The sequence below is a fragment of the Moschus berezovskii genome, chromosome 17 (genome assembly GCF_049115385.1).
Source record: "Moschus berezovskii isolate FMDL1 chromosome 17, NW_MosBer_1.0, whole genome shotgun sequence".
NCBI lineage: Eukaryota > Metazoa > Chordata > Mammalia > Artiodactyla > Moschidae > Moschus > Moschus berezovskii.
The window spans coordinates 37,875,215-37,885,692 of record NC_142476.1 but is presented as its reverse complement, the minus strand read 5'-3'; the positions used below and the strand labels follow the sequence as shown (position 1 = coordinate 37,885,692).

The 10,478-nt window shown below is 47.6% G+C and overlaps 1 long non-coding RNA gene across 1 annotated transcript; it reads left to right on the top strand.

Annotated features, from left to right (window-relative positions):
* The first annotated feature begins 1,974 nt into the window (after positions 1-1,974).
* On the top strand, positions 1,975-8,645 carry LOC148775130 (uncharacterized). The gene is made up of 3 exons (XR_016039471.1): positions 1,975-2,407; positions 3,157-3,434; positions 8,547-8,645. It is a non-coding gene; the product is annotated as an uncharacterized LOC148775130 (long non-coding RNA).
* Positions 8,646-10,478: the final 1,833 nt, after the last annotated feature.

Here is a 10,478-nt window from a genome sequence, read left to right as displayed (position 1 = left end):
GCCGGACAGCATCAAGGTGATGGACGGCCAAGGACAGCCCCTTCATATCTTGACCCTGTCCCTCGCAGATGAGCATCGCCTATTTGCCCTGCAGGGCTCCTCCTCCACCCCAGAGTGGCCCCATGAGATGGACTACTGGCTTAGAACATACCCTCAGGCATAGGCAGAAATAGTGGGCATGGGTCTGGTGGCCCACAGAGCACCAGTAGTGGTCGAAATTAAGGCCTCAGCCCAGCCTATCTGGGTCCGCCAGTACCCCATGTCCACTGAGGCGCGAAAGGGGATTGCCCCACACATTAATCTCCTCTTAGAAGCTGGAATACTGAAATCCTGCCACTCCGCCTGGAACACCCTGCTCCTTCCCGTAAAGAAACCAGGGGGAAAGGAATACAGGCCAGTCCAGGACTTGAAGGAAGTAAATAAAAGGACTGAGGACATCCACCCCACAGTCCCCAACCCTTATACCTTACTAAGTCACTTACCCCCCTCACATGTTTGGTATACCACCCTAGACCTAAAGGATGCTTTTTTTAGCATAGCCCTGGCACCCAGCAGCCAACACATTTTTGCCTTCGAATGGCATGATGGCGACACTGGAACCCCTGGACAGTTGACCTGGACTAGACTACCACAAGGGTTCAAAAACTCTCCTACCCTGTTTAATGAAGACTTAAATCAGGATCTGGACTTGTTTCACCAGAACCATGACTCAGTTACACTCCTGCAGTACGTAGATGACTTGCTTCTAGCCGCCCCCACCGAGGCTGAATGCCGACAGGCCACTGGAGACCTCCTCCAGGAGCTGGGGCAATTGGGCTATCGGGCCAGTGCAAAGAAGGTCCAGATATGCAGGCAGACAGTCACCTACTTAGGGTATGAACTGAAGGGAGGGACCAGGTGGCTAACCAAGGCCATGAAAGAGACTATTCTTAGGTTTCCAGTCCCAACCTCAGCCCGAGAGGTCCGTGAGTTTCTAGGAATGGCGGGCTACTGCCAGCTATGGATCTTGGGGTATGCTGAGATAGCGAGGCCTCTGTATGAGGCAACCAAGAATAAGGCTCCCTGGGCCTGGGGACCAGAACAACAGAGGGCCTTTGACGAACTCAAGACCGCCCTCCTAAGAGCACCAGCCCTGGCATTGCCAGACCTCCTGAAGCCCTTCACCCTCTTTGTCAGTGAGAGGAAGGGAATAGCAAAAGGGGTGCTAATGCAGGGCCTGGGGCCATGGAAGCATCCGGTTGCCTATTTATCCAAGAGACTAGACCCAGTCGCAGCAGGATGGCCCCCATGCCTAAGGATCATCGCGGCAGTGGCCCTAATGGTGAAGGACGCAGACAAACTCACTTTTGGGCAAAATCTGAAGGTGGTGACCCCTCATGCGATCGAGGGGGTCCTAAAGCATCCCCCGGGTAAGTGGATGATCAACACCCATCTGACCCATTACCAAGGACTTTTGTTAGATGCGTCCCAGATCACCTTTGCTGAACCAGCCGCTCTAAATCCAGCCACCCTGCTGCCGACCCCAGATCTAGAAGCCCCCCTGCATAATTGCCAGGAAATCGTGGCAGAAATCACCCAGGTACGCTCCAACCTCCAGGACACCGCTCTTCCCAACAGTGAGATGGTATGGTACACGGACAGAAGCAGCTTTATTATGGACGGGGTGCGAAGGGCGGGCGCGGCGGTAGTGGACCAAGGCGGGAATGTTGTTTGGAGTGCCTCGCTTCCCCCGGGGACCTCGGCCCAAAAAGCTGAACTGATTGCGCTGGCGGAGTTGCTGGAAAGGGCTGAAGGGAAACGGTGACTGTCTATACCGATAGCCGCTATGCTTTCGGCACTGTCCACGTACATGGCGCCATCTACTGGGAGAGGGGCTTTGTTACGGCGGAAGGAAAGGAACTACGCAATCTCCCAGAAGTAAGGAGGTTGCTGGCGGCTGTGCAAAAGCCCCGGGCAGTTGCAGTTGTCCACATCCCTGGACACCAGTCCGCCCGAACCTCGGAGGCTGAGGGAAACCGACGAGCAGATGAGGCCGCCAAAAAGGCAGCAGCAGCCTCACCAGCTTTGGCACTCGCCTTGCCGGCACCCGAGCTTCCGCACCTGCCCCGGTGACCTGACTACACCCCAGGGGATTTACAATGGATCCAGAACCACCATTGCACAAAACCTGATCAGCATGGGTGGCACCAGGACCTAGAAGGAAGACTGCTACTGCCGGAAAAACTAGGACTGTTCCTCCTTTCTAACCTGCACCAGGCCACCCATTTAGGAAAAAGGAAGTTGCTGACAGTTCTCGAGTCTGCGCGCCTCAGGTTCCCCTGACAAACTACCCAGATCCAGGAAATCGTGAACCAATGTGTTGGGTGCCAGGCTATGAGACCCAGTAAAAAGGGACCCCTACACACAGGTACAAGGGTATGGGGGAGGGCACCGGGACGGAGTTGGGAGGTAGATTTTACTGAGGTAAGACCCGGGAGGTATGGGTATAAGTATTTGCTGGTATTCGTTGACACTTTCTCAGGCTGGGTAGAGGCTTTCCCCACAAAACGAGATACTGCTCAGATTGTTGCTAAGACATTACTAGAAGAAATCATACCCCAATATGGTGTACCCAAGAGTTTAGGGTCTGATAAAGGCCCGGCTTTCATCAGCAAGGTCCTACAGGGACTGGCCCAAGTGGTGGGGACTGATTGGAAGCTACATTGTGAATATAATCCCCAGAGCTCAGGCCAGGTAGAGAGGATGAATTGGACCCTGAAGGAGACCTTATCTAAATTGGCCATCGAGACTGGAGGGGACTGGGTGACCCTCCTACCCTATGCCATCTTCCGGGTTCGAAACTCCTCATATGTGCACGGATTGACTCCATTTGAAATTATGTATGGGGGACCACCCCCCATTATTGTCTGTACTCTACCGGACTGAGACCCTAATGTGGCCCCAAATTATCTGGCCAGTCTAAAGGCCCTACAGGAGGTCCAACTTGAGATCTGGCCCCTGGTGCGCTCTTTGTATGAGACAAAGGACACACCGAACCCGGAACATGGCATCATCCCAGGGGATTGGGTGTGGGTAAGGAGACACAAGACCCGAACCTTAAAAAAAAGATGGAAGGGTCCTTATGTGCTTATTCTGGTCACCCCAACCGCCCTAAAGGTTGACGGCATTGGGCCTTGGGTCCATCACTCTAATGTATGCTGAGCCACCCAGCTGGAGCAGAGATAAGCCAGGGAGTGGACTGTGCGACAACATCCTGATAACCCCCTGAAGCTACAGCTGTCCAGACCCCAGGGACACATCGAGTCTCCTGCCCGGCCCGATGATGAAATGGCTACTGGTCCTGACCCTGCTCAACGACTGGAGAAGGAACTGCGCAGAAACCAATCCTCATCAACCTTACAAGCAGACGTGGATCCTGACTGATGGAGAAACTGGTAAGATTCTCTACGAGACCTCCCACGTAGCCCCACTATCCACATGGTGGCCAGACTTAACCTTCTGTTTCAGAGACATTAACCCTGCTTACCAGTCCACGGCGTCCAATCTAGCCCGTAACTATGGATTTTATGCCTGCCTGGGACACTCCAAGGGCCAGCAATGTTGGGGGGTCCAGTATTCCTTTTGTAAGAGTTGGGCCTGTGTCACCTCTAATGACGGGGATTGGAGGTGGGCAGTTTCACGACCAGACTTCCTAAAATTTGCTTTTGTTAACTAAGGGGCGCCTAGAGGGGCGACCGTCCCTCTCCCTCGAGGCCCCTGTTCCCCCCGAGATTCAGACAGGATCCGGGCTCGGTTCACTGACGAAGGAAGGCAGGAGGGGATTCAGGGTTGGATTCAAGGAAAACAGTGGGGAATAGTGTTCTATAAATACGGAGGGCGTGTGGGATCCACTATTGTTATCAGATTAAAGGTTGAGACACCCCAGACAAGCGGTGCTCCAGTGGGCCCAAATAAAGTGTTAGCTCCTCCCTCTCCTCCCACCCCCACCAAAAGCCCAGGTAGCAAGGACACCTCAAAAAAGACTATAAAACCCCAAAGCCCTGGGGAGGTCACCGGACCCACCCAACCGCCCAAGGCGGAAACGCCTGCTGAGAGTCCCTCCCAACTCCAAAGGTCGCAGGCCACCGAGGACCCCTTGTGGAAGTTGATGCACACTATGTATGAGACCCTTAATGCTACCAGCCCTAACCTCACAGCCTCATGCTGGCTATGTTATGATGTAAAGCCACCATTTTATGAAGCTATGGGATTAAATATCACCTATGATGTATCATCTGATACAAGCCCCTCTCAGTGTTCTTGGGGGGACTGCAAAATTGGCTTGACCCTGCAGCACGTGAGCGGTAGCGGGACCTGTCTAGGAAAAGTACCACAGAATAAACAAGGTTTATGTGCTTCCATAAACAGCGCCCCAGTTGGAAAAGTAACTCAAAGTGGCTAATTCCAAAGAGTGACAGGTGGTGGATATGTACCAGGACTGGCCTCACCCCGTGAGGTTGAGAAACCTCGGTCTTTGACGCATCTAGAGAATTCTGTGTCCTGGTAACTGTGATGCCTAGCATTCTTTACCGCCCCGAGGAAAGCATGTATTCTCTTTGGAGCAAAGGCACAAGCGAGAAAAGTAAGAGAGAGGCCATCACTGCATTAACCATTGCCACCCTGTTCAGTTTAGGAATGGCTGGAGCCGGGACCGGCATAGCCTCCCTGGCTACTCAACATACAGGTATGACTTCCCTGAGGGCGGCCATAGATGAAGATTTAGAAAGGATAGAGACCTCTATTAGTCATCTAGAAAAATCTCTCACCTCCCTGTCCGAGGTAGTACTCCAAAATAGAAGAGGGCTTGATTTGTTATTCCTCCAACAAGGGGGGCTATGTGCCTCATTAGGAGAAGAATGCTGCTTTTATGCTGACCACACGGGAGTAGTAAAAGAATCTATGGCTAAGGTTAGAGAAGGATTGGCCAAGAGAAAGAAAGAAAGAGAGGCACAGGAGAACTGGTTTGAGGCTTGGTTTAATAAATCTCCCTGGCTTACCACCCTAGTTTCCACCTTAGTTGGCCCAGTTGTGTTGTTTGTGCTTATTTTAACACTTGGCCCTTGCATTCTGAATAAGCTTATAAGTTTGTAAAAGATCGTGTTAATACCATCCAGCTCATGGTCTTGAGACAACAATATGTAAGGTTACCCATTCCCGAAGACCCCTACGGCTGCCCTGCAAATGAGCAGGATTCCTCATTATGAACAACTAAAGGGGGGAATGTAGAACCTAATGTAGAACTTAATGCTCCTGTAATGCATTTTTGCTTCTGTACTTTGCTTGCTGCTTGTAGAACCAAAGTTACTCCATTTTAGATAAGGTTGTTTTAAGTAAAGATTCCTAGAATTGTTTTTTTAGTAAGGCTGTGTAAAGATCCCTAGAATTGTTTGCTGAGTAAGGATGAGAGAGGATTCCTAGGAAGACAGCAACCTAAAGAACAAGTTAATCTTAAACACCAGAATGTGGGCGGTTGTGACACAGAGATCAGGCAAATAGGTCAAAGGGCCAGGGTGGGCTTATCTCGTTAAACCACCAGGAGGTGATGCAAGCCAGAGATATACAGCTGTGTGTAGAGTGTGGGAAATTACTGTGTGTAAAAATATTACTATGTGTGGATGCTTTGAAACCAATATGGTTTGAAAATGCTATATAAACCCTTGGCTTAGAGTGCTTGGGGTCCTTGTTGAAACCCGCTGCATCGGGCAGACACTTGGACCCCAGCTAGCTGGAAATAAACCTCGCTGTGTGTCTTACATTATCGTGAGTGTCCTCTGTTCCTTTGAGGGAAGGGCAACTCCGGACCCTAACAACCCAAGAGGCAGAGGTTCCATCCCTGGGTTTGGAAGACCCCCGGAATAGGAAACGGCAATCTTCTCCGGTGTTCTTGCCTGAAAAATTCCATGGACAAGGGAGTCTGGCAGGTTACAGTTCATGGAGTGGCAAAGAGTCGGACAGAGCTGAGCCCACATGCTCCTATATGACTTAGACTCAGGATTTCTCTGATTGGCACTAATCCAGGGAGCAGATGTGAAAGAAAATCTGAATCAGACTTCTCCATCCAGCGACTTTCTATTCTTTCATAGAAACCATCTGTGTGTACAGATGTAGGTATACAGACGCTAGGATAAGTCATGCCTAAATGGAAAGACTTGCCAGACATTACCTTGCTCACATCCTAGACCTCAGGATCTTTGTTTGAGATAGAGATTGTTTCTGAGGGTCCTGTCACACAGTAGGTATGCTGGGTGTTTCCTTAGTGTGACTTTCCTGCTGGGTCATGTTTATCCTGGATTTGGACTCCCACAGTCACTGGAGAAGAAGCTTGGCTGCATGTGGTTTCTGAAACCCAAGCCCCCAACCCCCACTTGGGGGTCTTCTCACCCATTGCCCACTTCAGAGAACAGTTTTCTTCTCTCTGTGGTATAAACCTCCAGTTTCAGGTCAAACTTTCTGACATCTTCCTGAAAGAGACAGAAATCTCATATCCCCAGTGAAAGGTTGTTGTGGAATGACACAAAGACACCGGGATTCTTGGCCTCCAGAGGAGAGGAATTCAATCCGGGGCCAAAGATGAAGCTTGATCGCTCAGAGCTTTTGTGTAATAAAATTTTATTAAAGTATAAAGGAGATAGAGAAAGCTTCTGACATACGCATCAGAAAGGGGCAGAAAGAGTATCCCTCTGCTAGTCTTCAGCTGGATGTTATATAGTCACTAGCAGTCTGTTAATGAAAGAAAGGGATGTCTTAAAGCTCAGAATGGCACCAGGTCCCTCACCCATAAGATGCATTTTGGGATAACCTTGACACCAGACGATTCATCCCAGGACATAAAATGATTAACTTGAATATTATAGAAGGGCAGATTACCATACAAATAGTTTTGTTTACATAGATTCCGTTCCGTTCCGTCGCTCAGTCGTGTCCAACTCTATGCGACCCCGTGGACTGTAGCCTACCAGACTTCTCCGTCCATGGGATTCTCCAGGCAAGAATACTGGAGTGGATTACTGTTTCCTTCTCCAGGGGATCTTCCCGACCCAGGGATCGAACCCGGGTCTCCCGTATTGGAGGCAGACGCTTTAACCTCTGAGCCACCAGGGAAGCCCTTTACATAGATTAGGGGAACAATATCTGAGTATAACATACTGGTTTGTCAAGTAGGTTCTGAGCCATTTGGCAGAAGGGACTTGAAGACAGAGTCTGGGGTAAGTGTGTAGTACATTAACATAGATTAAGACCAACATTTCCATTAGAAAAATGCATTAGTTAACTCAAGATTTGAGAATAGTTAACTTCAGGTGAAACCAGGTGTCATTATGGCAACACAGTATTTTAAGAGAAACTTCCTTTTAAATTTGTATAGAGAAGAAAAAAATATCGCTCGTTTGTTTCCTCCTGTGGCTTAAGAGAGATAAAAATGTCTGACACTTGCAGGCTATTTCCTCCGTTTGGAGACCCCTGACCTTCCTGACTGTTACCCTCTCACCAGGGCCAGGTGTTGGATGAGTGAAGGACTGTAGGTGGTGGCCAGGGAGACCTGGAGGGCAGGGAAGCCCACATCAGAGAAGCTGTTTCTGAGTTAATGCTGAGTGATGCCCTTTAAGAAGGTGCATCAGTGCTGCTACATGTTTCTTATACTATTTTTTTCCAAGGGACATTAGGGAATAAATTTTAAAATAAAATCTGATTTTCCTCTTTCTGAATTACTTCATTCGGTATGATAGACTCTAGTTCCATCCATATCTATACATGTGGTACAATTTTGCTCTTTTTTTAAGGCTGAGCAACATTCTGTCATATATATGTCACATCTTCTTTAACCTCTCCTTCATTGATAGATATTTAGTTTACTTCCATGTCCTGGCTATTGTAAATAGCAATGAACAATGGGATGCATGTAGCTTTTTGAATTATGATTTTCCTTGGGGTTATGTCCAGGAGCAAATATATATGGAATCTAGAAAAAATAGTACAAATGGACTTACTTGTAAAGCAGAAATAGAGACATAGATGTATATAGCAAACATATGGACAACAAGGAAGACAATGGGAGGGATAAATTGAGGGACTGGGATTGACATAGACACACTACTATGTATAAGGTAGATAACTGATGAGAACCTACTGTATAACACAAGGGATAAAAAATGTACAGTCTGTTTGTAGGATGTATATTAATTAACCTTAAAAATGCAACCAATGGATTGCATGCAGCCCCAAAGACTTCCCTATCCTTCACCATCTCTTGCAGTTTGCTCAAACTCATGTCCATTGATTCAGTGATGCCATGCAACCATCTCATCTCTGTTGCACCCTTCTCTTCCTGCCTCCATCTTTCCTAGCATCAGGGTCTTTTCCAATGAATCGGGTCTTCATATCAGGTGGTCAAAATATTGGAGCTTCACTCATCTTCTCGCTCTATTGAATGATTACCATATAATCTCTAACTCAGAAAAAAAGCGCTGAGCCTACAGCTTGGTGCAGAATAAATCCTCTGTAAATTATAGGGCTGCAAGCATAATCAAGACAATATCGAAGGCCACATCTGATGGAGAGCCTCACATGCCAACCATTTCCTCTGCCAAGTTGCGATGCTTAGATTATGAAAGCCAACACTTTAAAAGCAAGCAGGATGCTTGGGACTGGTGCACTGGGATGACCCAGAGGGATGATATGGGGAGGGAGGTGGGAGGAGGATTCAGGACGGGGAACACATGTACACCCGGGGCAGATTCATGTCGATGTGTGGCAGAACCAATGCAATGATGTAAAGTAATTAGCCTCCAATTAAAATAAATGAATTAAAAAAATAAAAATAAAAACAAGCTTGGTTATCTCTGCCTGGAGTTCAATCTATTGGCTGGAAAAAGTCTGTCCTCTGATGGCCAATTTGACAATTCTTTAACATTGGCTTTGGCTTCAGAATCAGGTTTTTTCTGATTGGCACTAACTCCAGGGAGCAGGAGTGAAAGAAAATCTAAATCAGATTTCCCCATCCAATGACTTTCTCTTTATTCTTGGAAATCTTCTGGGTCCTGTTGGTGATTGTAGGTTTAGGAATGCTCAGAGAATTCATGCCTGAATTGGAAGGCTAAGCCCTGTTGACCTACAAACACTTTGAGGCTCACTGTCAGATCCCATTAAATTTCTGGCAACTCATTTCATGCCCTGGGCCTTGAGTGAGTTCTTTTTTTGAAAAATAGTTTTTGGGGTTTTTGTGACACTGTTGGTGCCCTGGATTGCTCATGAATCTGGATTTAATGCTGGGTTTTGTTTATTCTTGATATGGACTCCCATAGCCACTGGAGAAAAAGCTTGGGTATATGTGGTTCCTGAGACCCAGGACTCCCACCTGGGAGTTAACACCATCACCCCCAGCTCCCATTTCCCACTGAAGTTGTGGGAGAACAGAATTCTTCTCTCCCTGGTGCAAATCCCCAGTCTCAGATCCAATTGTCTGGGATCTTCAGGAGATAGGAGCCCCACATCCTTCAGGGCCAGTTGTGGGGTTAATGAAGGATGACAGGTGAGTAGGGAGACCTGGAGGGCCTGGGACCTCACATCAGTGCACTGCTTTTGAATGAATACTGAGAGAAGGTCTTCAGGAAGGTGGGTTCAGTGTTGTTACATTTTTCTTTAAATATTTTTTCCCCAAGGGACACTGGAGAGTAAATTGTGATGTAAAATATGGTGTTTGGTCACAAATTTTATTTAAAATCTTGTGTGTGATATATATATGGCTACGCTGTAGCCTCTGGTTTGAGAAAACTGTTAAGCTTGGAACTCTAACCTGTCCCACAATGACCCTTACAATATCAGAGGAGAAAATGCATGTCTTTGATGTTCTAGACCTGAGACCTCCCTTGGTCTGTGGGCTTGGTGGGGATGTTGCTGGGGCTGAAATTGCCTTTGCACCCCCATGATTCTGCCACACCAAATACAAAATTTAAATTTCATAAGAGACATTTACCATTAGCTCTTGAGTGAGTATGTGTATGATTTTATATGAATAGGATTTTGTTTCAGGTGCTATTCAGTACTTTGTATTTCTTTTTACTTAAAGCTGTCACTATTTCAAATCTAATGTGACCTAATAGATTACTTATTTTATTTCTCCATACCTGCTCCTGACTCATCCTTCCCAGTCTCAGGAGGCCACAATCAAATTGTAGGGGGTTCCAAGGAACCTTCTTTATCCTTTCATTTCAACATCCTTGTAGGAGCAAGGTGCTTCTGATTCTGCCCCCAGAACATCCTCAAAGCTGTCCCAAGGACTGTTCAAATGCTGTCCCTCACCTCCTGCCTGGAGCAGCAAAAGGTCTCCTGCTGGTGTCCTGTTTCCTTGTTAACCCTCCCAACATGGTTCAGCAGCAACCAGGTGAACTGGGAAATGGACAGCAAGTCATGTCTTTACCATACTCAAAAAACAAGTATCAAAG